The following is a 15,945-nucleotide window of genomic DNA, read 5'->3' as shown; positions in this document are numbered from 1 at the left end:
GTATTGTTTCTGACAGGCTATTCAGTATCGACCACCCATCATGAAATCCTCTACCAACAGCATCATCCACATGCAGTATCCCGTCTGTTGTCAATTTCCCAAACCTTGGAGCTGTTACTTCTCGCCCAAACAGCTCCGCAATTGCAATCATGAGGCTGAGTACATCCCAGTGTGGTCCTATCACCAATCAAATATTCCTAGCAGTACCAGGAATCAAACCTGAGTCTTCTGCATGGCTGTCAGACATGCTGACCACTTAGTAACACAGGCAGACAATTTCGATATATACATATCCTCCCCCCCCCCTCCCCCCTCCTCCTTGAGTTAAACTGACAAATCCTATCTCACTGTAAAATGATCTGTGAATGAACAAATGACTACTACAATTACTACTGCTACTATTATCAGCACAGTTATTAAACAATGGAAAATCCAAGATGGAATAATGACAGTATTATGAAAAGGATAAACTACTACTCATCCTATTGAGGAGATGCTGACTCGCAGACAGGCACAACAAAAATGCTGCTAAACATGTAAGATTTTCACCCAAAAGTCCTTCTAAATTAGATAACATGCACACATTCATGCATGCACAATTCATACACACATGACCTATAACTCTGCCCACTGACCAATGGTGTATGAATGGAGAAGCAATCTGGGTGGTGGGAGTAAGGAGGAGGCTGGGCAGGGAGGGGAGGAATAGCAGAGTAGGGATGGTGGATGGTAAAACGCTGCTTGTGGGAGCATATGGGGACTAGTTGGGACCGCATATGGCAGCCAAGAATGGGGACGGTACAGTGCTGCTTGCAGGAGCATACAGAGATGTAGTGGGGACAGGTTTAGGCAGCTAGGGATGGCGGTTATCACTGAAACAATCAGTTCAGTTATATTGGATTTTTATTCATGCCTGTTTAACTTGACTGTTAAAATTGCTCAAAATTACCAGTTTCTGAAATAACTGTTTTTTGGTTTTTATTACTATTAATTTCTATAATAAATGTAGAAATTTAACAAAGATTGAAAAATTTTGGTTCTCTTGGTTTCAAAACAAATAGAATCAAAACATTAAATCAAGTAGCAAATAAAAGAAAAACTTAATCCATCAACCATTCTCTGCTTTTCTCGAGAAGTGAAAAGTGGTAAAATACTACAAAAAGATCACCAGTATTCTCTTACTGATTCTTTTTTCTTAAACTCTGCAATCGGCAATCATGTCACTAACTGGGCATTACAAATAGTTGGTGCTGATGTTGCGGAACTCTGTTTCTCATGTTAATGTATCCATCTCCAATGGCTACAAGGAGGTGAAGGCGTATTACGTAGACACAGACAGTAGGTCAGCTACTTTCTATTTTTATTGTAAACTATGAATGAATTGTTGTTATATTTTTAATTTATTAATGTTGTCGTAACTTCCTTCCTCTCTCATTATTTCATAGAGATGGCAGACAAATTCACAAACTTTTAAATCAAATGAAGCATTGTACTTCATTGCTAAATAAATTCATGAAAACATTTCCAGACTAAGGTTGGTGCCTCTGTAATACAATGGATGTCTGCTGGTGATAGTGGGAAGCTATCTTATAGAGCAGTTGGGGTGAAATCTTGCACACTGCATGTACATGCATGCAGCCACAAGACACAGCAACAAGGATATTATTGTCTCACCAATGCTGTACCAATTCTTATGAAATGCGTGTGTTACACATTTCTATAGGCACTGTTATTAAAATAGCACTGATTACTTTTCCCATTTCCCATTTTGTATAATAACGCAATGTTTCAAACCAATGCAAATTTAACAAATAAAACTTAATCCTTTTTAAAAAAGTTTACTTAAAAATGGAAAGTTTTGGCACTGCTGCTATGGCTAATTTATTTTTTTTCTGCTTGGGTGCTAGCCATAAATAAAAAATACCTGTTGTAATAGTGAACAGAATAAAATACCAAAACGTACCAGTTATTCACAACTAAAATACCACTATCATTTTTAACTGGTCGGTTTTTCCCATGTCTATGGGCAGCTAGGTGAAGTGGGGGCTGCAGAGGTGGGGCGTGGGGAGAGGAGGAGGGAGAGGACAAGGTGGGCAGGAAAGGAGAGAAACAGAGAGGGGGAAAAAAGACGGTATGTGCATTGGTGGAACAGAAGGCTGTGTAATGCTGTAGAGGAAGCAGGGAAGGACAGGGACTAACGAAGGTTCAGGCCAGTGTGGTTATGGGGCTGTAGGATATATTGCCGGGAGAGTCCCCACCTGTGTAATTCAGAGAGATAGGGTTGGTAGGAAGGATCTGTATGGTGCAGGCTGTAAAGCAGTAACTTAAGAGAAGCACATTGTGTTGGGCAGAATGCTAAGCAACTGGATGATACAGTTGTCCCCTGGCCATAATTTGTCGGTGGGCATTCATACAGACAGACAGCTTGTTGGTTGTCAAGCCCACGTAGAACACAGCACAGTAGTTACAGCTTAGCTTGTAGATCACATGACTGCTTTCACAGGTTGTCCCACCTTTTGATGGCATAGGTGATGCTTGTGACAGGACTGGAGTAGGTGATGGTGCGAGGATGTGTGGGACAGGTTTTGCATCTAGGTCTATTACCGGGATATGAGCAATAAGGAAAGGAGTTAGAAGCAGGGCTGGAGTAGGGATGGATAAAGATATTGGGTAAGTATGGAGGTTGGCAGAATAACACTGTGAGAGTGGTGGGAGGATAGTGAGCAGGATATTCCTCATTTCAGGGCACAGCAAGGGGTAGTTGAAATCCTGCCAGAGATTGTAATTCAGCTGCTCCAGTCCTGGGTAGTATTGAGTCACAAAGAGGTGATCTTATGTGACCAGACAATGAGGCTTTGGGAGGTGGCAGGTGACTGGAGAAATAAGGCACAGGAGATCGGTTCCTGTACCTGGTTGTGACCATAATTTTGGACTGTGAAGACCTCTGTGAGACCTTCGGTATATTTCGAGAGGGCTGCTCATCACTTTAAAAGTCATGTCCATATGTGGCTAGACTGGATGGAAGGGACTTCTAGGTACGGAATGAGTGGCAATGTCAAAATGTAGGTATTGCTGATGGTTGGCAGGTTTGATATGTACAGCGGTACTGATGTAGCCATCTCTGAGGTGGAGGTCAACTTCATGGAAGGTGGCTTGTTGGGTTGAGGAGGACCAGGTGAAGCAAATGGAGGAGTAGGTGTTGGAGGTTCTGGAGGAAAGTGGATAGGGTATCCTCACCCTTCATCCAGATCACAAATCTAACATCTTCATTCCCGTAACCCCCTGGTGTCAAACTTAGTCCCTGTGCTTCAACCACATAACCTCTTCCCTGCTCCCATTCCAGCACTATACATCTTTCTATTCAACCAATGCAAAGACAGTCTTTTCTCCACTCCTCTACTTTTCTGTCCCCCCCCCCCCCCTCCCCATCACCAGCACTGTCTAACCCCTCCGACTGCACCTAGCCCACCCACCTCGTAAACACTACGTTCCTGTATGCCCCCACAAGCAACACTTTACCATCCACAAACCCTACCATACTGCAAAATGCAATGGCACCAAATAAGAAGCTGTTTCCCAAACAGGCTCAGGTAATGGAAGGACCATACGGCACTGTAGTGAGTCACTGGAACAAGGAAGGATACACGCAGGTGCAAAAGTCAGAATTTTCTTTATTATATACAGTGAAACCTCTATATAACGTTTTTCAAGGGACCACAAATTCTGAATACTGTATAGAGGAAAACATTATAAAGAGGAAGGCTTCCAAATAATAATTATATGGCATTACTGGAGATAGGGATACCACTAATCAGCTTTGACAAATGGTGCCATAGATGACATTTTAAATTTTCACAATACCGTAATATGATATTCATTGCAAATGATCAATGTATCAAATGCTTAGTTTTTTGTAATTAAAACATGGGGCCCAGTAGGTGGATGGGTCAAAGTAAATGGATCAGTTCGTACTGTAAAAAGTTATAACAGATTCTTAAGATATGACATCATTGTCCAAAGCTGACAGGTGGTATCCCGTTATTCAGTTGACCCAATTATAGAATATGAGCCAAATTTTGTTTATGATATACTGCACATATTACATAAAAACACAGTAAGTGGTACAGACTAAAAAAGAATTACTTACAAAGAAATTACTTTAATAATTAAATTATGAAATGGAACTTAAATTTGCACAAAACTCTAGAAACCTATGCAATCTGAAAATCACATACCTATGATTTTTTTAAATCTTCAAGCAAGCATATTTGTTTTCTATTTCTCCTTGACTGTAGGGCAATCATTTATTGCTCATTCTGTCCTCAAGTGTATGGGCCATCATATATCTCCTGAATGTTTCAAAGGCTTCAGCTGCCTTAGTATCTGAGGGCACAGGGTCATCTTCCTTGTCACTGTCACTTTCACTACCACTGTTATTCTCCAAACTTCTCTCTGCAGTCAGTTCCTCAATACTTTACACTACTGTGGTTGCCACGTTGTCATCCACAGCCACAAAGTCTTCAAAAGTGACAGAATCACTGCCTATTAATTGCTGAAACTCTTGCAAATCACTTGCAACATCTTCCACAGGAGCTGCCATCTCATTTTCACAGAATCCGCTTTTGTGAAACAGTTTTTAATAGTTTCAGCACTGACTTCCCTCCACAAGTACATAATTAAATTCATTGCCTGTAAAATATTCAGCTTCAGTTGTGAGCTCTGCTGGCTTCCCGGTTTTCTTTGGTCCATCAAATTCAAGGCCTTTTTTACAAGTGCTGTCCTATATTTAACCTTAAGGGCGTGTGTTATTCCCAAGTCCGAAGGTTGCAGGTGGCCGGTGCAGTTGGGTGGCAGGAAAATTACTTTCACATTTCTCAGAAAGGATACATCTGGCGGACGTGTCACACGTCTATCCACAAACAGCAGCACTTTTCTTGCAGCAATCCCCATTTTGGCATCAAATTCTCTGAGAAAACGTAAAAATATCTCACTCATCATCCATGCCTTGGCATTGTTTGTATATTTGCTCAGAAACATGGAAATGTTTTTACAGCACTTTGGATTTTTTGGCTTCCCGATAACCAAAGGTTTCAGTTTTTCACTGCATCGGTGTTTGTACGCAACAAAACGGTAAGACGTTTCTTGCTCTTCTTACTACCATGGCAATTTTCCCCACGAAAAGTAAATCTCTTATCAGTTTGTAGCCATGTATCAGATTAGGGAGAGTCTGCATCCACTGAGTTACAGTTGGATCGTCCACACTTTTACTTTCTCCACATTCCGCTTTGTATACAACACCATGATGCTGTCAAAATTTATCAATCCATCCATTGGATGCCTTAAAATTTTCCATTCCTAACTGCAGTGATATTTGAAGCACCTTCTCCTTCAGAATAGTTCAGTTTATAGGAATGTTTGCAGTGCGTGCTTTCTGAAACCAAGTTAATAAAACTTCCTCCATTTCATCGTAAGTCGATGGTTTCACACACATATGTTTCGAATTTCCGCAATTCTCAGACCCTTCCATTATCGATGATCTGTTTTTCATAGTAGTGTTGAGTGTTGAGGGGGCCAGTTCAAATTGCTTCGCTAGCTCTACGTGACTCACACCAGAAGATGCCTCCACTTTTTTAATAACAGAAAACTTCTCTTCCAGAGAAATGTTCTAACACTTTTCACTCGTGTCCACCGATGAAAGCTTAAAAAAAAAAGTTATATCAAAGACACACTCCCACTAGACACACAAACTGTTTGCTGCTCAGCTCACACAACATGCTATGAATACAAAGCATCGACTGTAATGGCACCAAAAAGATCGCAAACAGAATGTGCATCACATGTCATGTGACCGGGTTCTGCCAATTAAACACGCTGAGTGCGGGCTTTCTGAGCTGGTGCAAATTGTGAATCCACAGAACGGAAAACTATGTGTCTACATCCAGTCACTTAAACATTATAAAGAGGTAAATAATTGACCAGGGTTCCAAAAATATGAGTGTTACATGGAGGAAATTGTAATATAGAGGAAACTCAAAAAGAGGAAAATTTAGCATTGTTTATAAGGACTTTTAGTCAGTACCAAAAAAAAACGGACGTAATACAATGGAAAACATTATATGGAGGAACGTTATAAAGAGGCTTCACTGTACTAGCTAACAAAGCTAGGAGGAACCTACATGGCATCAGAGCTTTAATAAGACAATACCACTATGCAATAAGCCAGTTAAATCAATAAACAAATGAATACTGCTAAGCTATTGATGATGTATGAATAGCTCCAAAGCTTTATGAAGTTTGTGAGAGATTTCAGCTGCATGGCAATATTGCCAATCGGCAATAGGAGGGTGTCTGAGTTTGGCCATCTGTGACAGTTTTACCATACTCTTGATGCACTGTAATTACATCATAGGATTTATTTCAAGTAGATTAGCTACACACACCTCCAATTATAATAGTAAGTCACCTGCTTGCATCTTATGCATTGAATCATCAAGTTAATAAAGGAAAGGATCAACTTAACTTGTGCAGCCTCGAGCGCAAAGGTACATCTAGTCGTGCTGTAGGTCACCTAATCTGCTTTCTATGGACTCACAACTTATCTGAGATATTTTTATGGAGGTTTTGTCATCATCATCCCAGTCAACAGCAGACCCACAACCACCACTGGCAACAGCAGCAGAACCACAGTCACCAGTGGCAGCAGCATCCCCAGAATCATTATCATCAGAAACACAGGCAACAAGAAAAAAATCAACATCAATAATGGAAAATGCAACATCAACACTGGCAGAAGTAGTAGGAGCCACTCATCTCCTTAACAAGACAAGAAGTTCACCACCATGCCATCTGAAGGAGCAGTCAACATTGGAAAACCCAACAAATTGCCATATACTGAGGAAGAAAAAAGCAGCAGTTCCATCCCATTTCAATGATTTTTTGCTGAAGGCCTACAGGAAAACCACAGTAAGATAAGTACAAGTGTAATGTTCTTACATATTAATATGCTGTCTCTTAAGAACAAACTTAATGAACTCCAGTATTGGCTGGAAAACTTAAACTGCACTGTGATTTCAACAAATGAACACTAGCTTAGCAATGAGGAACTAAAATTACGTGTACCATTTGGATATGAATTGGCAACCAGCTACTGTAGAACAAGGAGTAAACATGGTGGTGTATCTGTATATGTTAAAAATAGTGTGAACCTAATCTATGAAGTTATAGATGCATAGAAGAAAAAGTTGAAGCTGCAGCCATAATGTTGCCAAACCAGGAAATTATACTAGTTTTAGTATACTGCCCCCCAAAACACAATGAAGACCTGTTTGTGGAGCTTCTGGAGAAACTGATACTCTTTCTACTCAAATACAAAAATTACAGAATACTAATATTTGGTGATATCTATATAGACATTAGGTTTAAGAATAGAAAGGTTTGTTCACTTGCTAAATACATTAAGATCCCTTAACTTCAGTTGTGTAAATTACAAACCCACAAGACAGGAAGCATGTCTAGACAACATAATTTGTAATTTTCATCTAAACAAAACAGAATTCAACACAATCAAGCTAGGCATTTCAGATCATGAGGGACTATGGCTGAGACAAACTCTTAACAGTAAAGCAACTGAAACTTCCACGGACTGTAGAAAAATTATAAGACCAATTAACAAATAAAAGCTAAACAAGTTGGTAAGTAAATTGAATTCAATAAAATGGGATAAAATAATAACCACTGCAGGTCCAAATGAATCTACCAACAAATTTCTAGAACTGTTAACTGAAAATTTTGAAGCATGTTGTCCTAAACACTGCTAGAAAATATCAAAGCAACATCGTTACACCAAATCACAAAATCTAAAACGCTGGTACACCCCATATGTAAGTAGAATAAGAATCATAATGCTACTCTATCATGATAGGTCGAAGCAAAATAATGCTGACAAGGAAATGTACAAGAAAGTGAAAAAGATTTACAGGTCTGAAATCAAGGCAGCTAAGTGCAAAGCAAATGATATATACTGAACTCAGTAAATAAATGGAAAGCTACATGGGAAATTATTAAAACAGAAACTAAGTGTGATGATAAAGTATACCAGACAAAATTCCACCCAATATTCAAAATGTGCATTTTGTCAGACCTCAATCTGATAACAGCATAACGGAGAATTTGAGTAAGGTAGAGGCACTGCTGCCAAAAATGAACAGTAGGCAGACAGACAGCTTTCACTGGACTTTTGTAACTGAGAAGATGGTCAATGAATCAGTAGCTAACCTCAGTAATTCTAGAGCAGAGGATTACTATGGTCTCTCAATTTATGTTATTAAATATATCAGAAATCGAACTGCAATGGCACTGACTAAAATAATCAAAAAAATTTTAAATGAAGTTAATTATCCAGAATGTTTAAAAATATCTGTAGTTAAACCAGTACATAAGAAAGGAGATATAACATCATGAGATAACTATCGACCAATATCACTTATACCTATAATATCAAAAATAATAGAATACTGCATGCATAAACAGATGAGTCAACATTTTGAACATAATGATATGCTCACCTCCTCACAGTATGGTTTCACATCCAGCCTTTCTACAGTCAAAATAGTTGAGCGTATGGTAGCAAAACTGTATAGCTGTTTTGAAAATAAAGATATTATCTGTGCAACGCTTTGGACCTCAGGAAATCTTTTGATATGGTCTCTACAATATTCTCATAAAACAACTCTACTACTACCAAGTGAGAGAGAATGCCCTATGCCTAATGCAATCATACTTGGACACTAGAAAACAGTTACTTAAGGTAAATAATCAAATGTCAGAATGTCTCCCAGTTGTAAACGGTGTACCTCAAGGATCTGTTCTAGGACCTTTCCTTTTCGTTATTTATATAAATGATTTACCTGCAGTTGTATCACATGATGCAGTGCTATATGCTGATGACACAACACTCATCACATGTGATACCAATCTTGAAAATGTGCAACACAGGATGGTAGTGGCAATGAAGAGGTACACTATTTGGTTTGAGGCAAATGTACTGCAGAAGAATGACAGTAAAACTGAAACTACTGTGTTCAGTCTGAATGCTCCTAGTCATGGGAAAAAAAAAACAGTAATATTATTAGGATTTCATATAGATCATATATCTGCTGTACAAGCTGAGGAGCAGCATCAGTAAAGAACTTCTGTTATGTGCATATTTTGCATTCTTCTATTCACATCTGAGTTATGGAATACTATTATGAGGCAATTCCATAGGCTCAAAATTAGTGTTTAAATGGCAAAAGAGAGCCATAAGGTGCATAGCAGAACTTAGTCCATATGAATCATGTTGAGATTATTTTAAGAAACTAAATATAATGACAGTGCCTGGCCTGTATATTTACAACTGACTTGTCTTCATTAAAGAGAATCTGAGTAAATTTGATTTAAGGAGAACAGTTAATGACCATAACATAAGAAGTGGACATACAATTAATATGCTAGACTTGCAAAGACACATAACAGCTACAAATATCTTGGTCCTGTCTACCTCAAGAAATTACCTGAAAATGCCTACACAGTACCAGTTAATAAATTTAAAACCAGTCTTTTGAGGTGGATCAAAAGTAAAGTAATTTACTCTGCTCAAGAGTTTCTTGAGTATGTGACAAATGACGCATTTCCTTAGGAGAATGAACTTTAAATTAACTGCAAACTATACATATGCCACACTGTGAACTATTTTATTACTGTTTCATGTACTTATTGTTAATTATCTGTTTGATTGTTTATTTGTCATTCACTGTACAATCTAGTTCATTTATACTGTAATTGATCTATTAGGAAACTTCTTGTTGTTATTGACATTTGCACAAATATGTATTGTATCCATCTTGCATTATTATATTGTAGTTAATAACATTTGTCATGTTGAAGTTTATATTACTATTGTTGTTATTATTATTATGTTAGCACTGACGACACCAACTGTATGTAAATATGCTCAACGGTGGAATAAAACATATCACATGATGGGATTCTGCAACTGGAGGCACGCAAAAAGAATGGTGTATGACCGATGTGACTCCACAATGTTTCTTGAAGTAGCTGTGACTGAAGCTCAAGTGTGCAATGATGGCTTCGTTTTTCTCCTCTCTATGAGGGAGGAGAGGGTTGCATGCTTTTCACAACCATGGGACAACAAATTTTGTATTTACTTTATTGGTCAATGTTTGTCGTAAGAGAACATGAGTATCCCATTGGATTTCTTACTCAGCTACCTTATGTAGGACTATGGAGTTATGACTTTGGACCTTTGTTTGGGAATTTGGGTCTAGAAAAGTTCGGGAACAGCTCAAACTTCTGCTTTGTGGCCACGGAACACCTCTGGAAACCATGGCTGGAGCTGCTGGTAATGCCACTTATTTTACCACATCTAGTATGGCTGCTGTCTTATCGATAAACTTGGCTTTTATCTTTTGGTACAGCCTCTCCATCAGAACATGAATGAGTGCTTCAACTTCATCTACCAGTCCGCTTGTGCTAACCTTGTTGTCATGTTTTTATGAGTCACCTTCTGTCACTGCAGGAACTTGGTCTGCTTTGCATTTTAGTGCCAACTGCTGCCATGCTGCCATATTTGGCTTTCCTCCCATGTTCATTCTCACTGGTGGGGTGTTCTAGGTGGGCTAAGGGAGCAGAGGTCACTGGCCACTGACCTATGTTCTGTGCTGAAGGGAAGGACTCATGCTTGCTGCATATGTATAATTATGTAACTGCTAACCAGGCACTGGAACCAATCACGTCATAAAATATCTGGGAGTACCTGTATTATGTGATTCAAAGTGGAGTGAGGCCAAAAACCTAATCACAAGAAAAGAAAATGCCAGACAGATTCACTGGATGGATCCTATGGAAGTGTAGCCCACCCACAAAGGAGACCGCTTACAAATCTCACGTTTGACAAATGCTTGAATATTGCTTGTCAGTCTTGGACCAGATGAGATATGATCGATACAGGAAACCGAGAAGGCCCAAAGTACAGCAACAAGTTTCACCACAGAGAGGCCAAAGTTACATGTGTCTGACACAGTCCTTTAAGGCCAAAATTTGTAAGTAACTTAAATAATATAAATTCATTTATAAGCATAAACATTCTTCAATAGAATGCAGGAGGACACTCTAAATTAAAAAAGTAACAGATCTTAAGGAAGAAGTTCTAAGGAAAAAATCTACATCCTAATAGTTCCAAAAGCAAATACCGCTGAGAACAATATCAAAAACTATAGTATAAAAGAATATACATGGACTCTACAAGAAGAGATAAGTTGCTGGCACAATATTAGCTGCAGTACGAAACAACCTAATTTTATATTTTGATGCAGTGAAAAAGGTGAGCAAAAATGACATAGCCGAAATATGAGCTATTAGAGTGTGGACTCAGAAAACCAAACCACAAATCTTTGGAATTTACAACCCTCCTAACAATAAAAACCTCAATATAGCCATAATAACACCCACAAATAATACAGTTATAGTTACGGACTTCAACACTGCATCACCTAATTGGGGGTACACTTACCAATGCTATATAATGACAAAGACCACAAAACATTCATTCATTATTCCAAAAGCTGGACTAACCCTGATCTATCAATAGTGTCAGCTAATACTGTCCACCAGGGTAAAAATGTAAATAACTGGGGCACTGGCAGGGCCACAGAATCGCTAAAACAACAACAGAGTAATAATAGTACCAACAAACAATAATAATTATCCATGTCACAGCACAGCACAGTGTATCTGCCTATGATAGGGTGCCTGTATGTTAAGGTCAAGATGGTCTTCACAAGGACTTTGTAATAAATTTAAATCAACTGAACTATTTTATTCATTTTTGCTGGTTTAATTATAGCAAAGCCAGTTAATTAAACATTTCATATAGCTATAAAATACACTCCTGGAAATTGAAATAAGAACACCGTGAATTCATTGTCCCAGGAAGGGGAAACTTTATTGACACAGTCCTGGGGTCAGATACATCACATGATCACACTGACAGAACCACAGGCACATAGACACAGGCAACAGAGCATGCACAATGTCGCCACTAGTACAGTGTATATCCACCTTTCGCAGCAATGCAGGCTGCTATTCTCCCATGGAGACGATCGTAGAGATGCTGGATGTAGTCCTGTGGAACGGCTTGCCATGCCATTTCCACCTGGCGCCTCAGTTGGACCAGCGTTCCTGCTGGACGTGCAGACCGCGTGAGACGACGCTTCATCCAGTCCCAAACATGCTCAATGGGGGACAGATCCGGAGATCTTGCTGGCCAGGGTAGTTGACTTACACCTTCTAGAGCACGTTGGGTGGCACGGGATACATGCGGACGTGCATTGTCCTGTTGGAACAGCAAGTTCCCTTGCCGGTCTAGGAATGGTAGAACGATGGGTTCGATGACGGTTTGGATGTACCGTGCACTATTCAGTGTCCCCTCGACGATCACCAGTGGTGTACGGCCAGTGTAGGAGATCGCTCCCCACACCATGATGCTGGGTGTTGGCCCTGTGTGCCTCGGTCGTATGCAGTCCTGATTGTGGCGCTCACCTGCACGGCGCCAAACACGCATACGACCATCATTGGCACCAAGGCAGAAGCGACTCTCATCGCTGAAGACGACACGTCTCCATTCGTCCCTCCACTCACGCCTGTCGCGACACCACTGGAGGCGGGCTGCACGATGTTGGGGCGTGAGCGGAAGACGGCCTAACGGTGTGCGGGACCGTAGCCCAGCTTCATGGAGACGGTTGCGAATGGTCCTCGCCGATACCCCAGGAGCAACAGTGTCCCTAATTTGCTGGGAAGTGGCGGTGCGGTCCCCTACGGCACTGCGTAGGATCCTACGGTCTTGGCGTGCATCCGTGCGTCGCTGCGGTCCGGTCCCAGGTCGACGGGCACGTGCACCTTCTGCCGACCACTGGCGACAACATCGATGTACTGTGGAGACCTCACGCCCCACGTGTTGAGCAATTCGGCGGTACGTCCACCCGGCCTCCCGCATGCCCACTATACGCCCTCGCTCAAAGTCCGTCAACTGCACATATGGTTCACGTCCACGCTGTCGCGGCATGCTACCAGTGTTAAAGACTGCGATGGAGCTCCGTATGCCACGGCAAACTGGCTGACACTGACGGCGGCGGTACACAAATGCTGCACAGCTAGCGCCATTCGACGGCCAACACCGCGGTTCCTGGTGTGTCCGCTGTGCCGCGCGTGTGATCATTGCTTGTACAGCCCTCTCGCAGTGTCCAGAGCAAGTATGGTGGGTCTGACACACCGGTGTCAATGTGTTCTTTTTTCCATTTCCAGGAGTGTACATTCTGAACAATACTTGAGTCTCAAAAATACTGTAGTTTGGTCTTGTCTTAAATTTTAGACTGAAGCCTTCTGTCAAGTGCATAAAAGCTAAGCTATTCAGTAAATTTTCTTCCATGGTGCTACAAAGATGGGTTTTGTGTATCACAGCACAGGTTGATGAGACTTATTAGAAATGTAAACATTTGTGTAATAACTCTAATCACAAACAGTTTGTTGTTACAAAGTATTGTAATCTTAGTCCTAACGCCTTTGACATATTTTGTTGTGCACAGACACTTGTGTGTGCACTTTGTTTTGTTGTTGTAAATGGTACACTTTCCTTGTAACTGAAGTTATTCTCTAATTTGTTTTACTGCTGCAGTTTTAACCTGCAGTAGTGGGCTAAAGTAACATTCTTTTGTTAGAGTATCAGTTCTCACCAGTAAAATTACAACAATTTAACTGAAAATTAAAACAATGAAAAAGTCCCAGAATTAAAAAAAAAAAACACAGGTTATTCGCAGATGAAAAAATTCCTGGGTTTTTCCCAGATTTCCTGGTTGTCCTCAGTCACATACACCCTAGCAGGAATTTATTAATCATCAGCAGTTCAGACATATGGCAAATGAGGGTACCCCTTATGGAAATGGCAGCAAGGGGCAGAAAAGAACCCCAGTTGCTCTCAATTCTGTGTGTTTGACTGGGAACATCATTCAACTTGTTGAAGAGGTTATTCCGGCAGCCACATGGTGTAAGCAATTGCAGATTCAGGAACATCTGGAATAAATTATGCCTGTTGTCTGGGCTCTGAGATCATACGTGGGTCATTCCAGCAACTGGCAGAGAAGGCTGAGAAGACCAACCTTGTGTATAGAGTTTCATCAAAGCTTACAAGCTGCAGCATTGTCCCAGAACTGATCACAGCCCTTTGGTTCCAAATTGAATGGCAGAACTGAACCAGAGACTTTGAAGGTTCTGTGAAAAGCTAAGCTGCAACTTCCTGGACTTGTACGATATTGTTGAGAACTGCAGGGTCCCCCTAAATGGATAAGGTGTACACTACATGCCAGAGGCTGCTCAGGTAGCTGTCTATGTGTGGGGTGCACACAAGGGATTTTTAGATTAGGTGACTCTCCATCTAATCCAGATAATGATTGCTATAGGAAACCCAGAAGTATAAATGTAACAGTGAAAGAAATGCCTCCCACAGGTGAGAGTATTAAAATCATAATGGTTAACTGCCAAAGCATTCACAACAAAGTGCCGGAGTTTGAAGCTTTTCTGGAAAGTAGTGAATCTCACATAATGCTAAGTACAGAAAGCTGACTGAAACCTGAAATTGATAGCAGTGAGATTTTTGGGAAAAATTTAAGAGCATATCGAAAGGATAGGCAAATGGGAAATGGAGGTGGTATAATAGTCATAGTAGACAAGAATCAGCATGTGAGATTGTTTGGGCAAGACTCAGTATTGAGGATGGGCATAAAATGAAAATTGGATCCTTCTATCGCCAACCAGACACATCTTCTGTTGAAACCAAAAACTTTACAGAAAAACTCAGTTCACTTGTAAATAAGTTTCCCAGTCACACTGTAATCATCAGTGGAGGCTTCAATCATCCAATAGTTAATTGGGAAAATTACAGTTTTGCTTGTGATGAGAATGATAAGATGGCTTGTTAAACGTTACTAAATGGCTTCTCTGAAAACTACCTAGAACACATAGTTAGGGAATATATTGTATCTAATGGCAGCAAATAGACCTGACCTCTTTGAGGTTGTCCACATCAAAACTGGTGTAAGTGACCATGACATGGTTGTGGCATCTGTGATTACCAACACGCAAAGGACAAATAAAACAAGCAGAAAGATATATATGTTCAAGAAACTAGATAAAAAAATCAGTAGTGTCACATCTCAAGTAGAAACTTGAAACTTTCAGCACAGGGCAGGAGCATGTAGAGGAACTATGGCTCAAGTTGCCCACGCACTCGACAGATATGTACCCACTAGAACAGTTCCTAATGCGAGGGAACCTCCATGGGATACAGTCACTGCAAAGAAACTTCTAAAGAAACAGATTACTGCATAACAGGTGGAAAACAAATTTTAGTGCTTGTAATCTCCTCCCTCCTTTCTAAATCCGTCTATTGTCCCCATTAGTTTTTTTATGAAGATTTGAGAGACACAAAGATTACAATAAATTTTCTAGTTGACTTAGCTTTCATGTAGAGTTGGCTCCAGTTCTTCTTGTCTAGGAGTCTGATTCTTGAAGCTGAAAATGTCACATTTTAGGTCCTCATGGCTGGATTGATGTAATTAAATTAGAAGATTATTGTTGCAGAATTTTTGTTTTTATGTAAATATATTTTTCACATTCTAGTATATAATACAGTCTTTAGATTTTTCACTTTAACAAAATCAAAATTAAATTGTTCACACAAAATACAAAAATATGTCCGATCACATCAGAGGCATGCTTACAACTTCCCCATTCTGTGGAAATAACCGTGTTACTAAGGGTTTACGATTTTTCTTAACAAATGAATTCCTACTAGTTTCTGTTGCATTATTACTTTCATTATTAGCCTTACAACTC

General features: G+C 40.1%; 1 protein-coding gene across 1 annotated transcript in view; it reads right to left on the bottom strand.

Annotated features, from left to right (window-relative positions):
* Positions 1 to 15,945, bottom strand: part of LOC126204133 (RIMS-binding protein 2-like) — a 1,140,279-nt gene that overhangs the window by 649,612 nt on the left and 474,722 nt on the right. The gene's annotated exons all lie outside the window — the stretch shown is intronic.

Source organism: Schistocerca nitens, chromosome 9 (genome assembly GCF_023898315.1).
Source record: "Schistocerca nitens isolate TAMUIC-IGC-003100 chromosome 9, iqSchNite1.1, whole genome shotgun sequence".
NCBI lineage: Eukaryota > Metazoa > Arthropoda > Insecta > Orthoptera > Acrididae > Schistocerca > Schistocerca nitens.
Note: the sequence above shows the minus strand (reverse complement) of the source record. Positions and strands in the feature narration are given on the sequence as shown.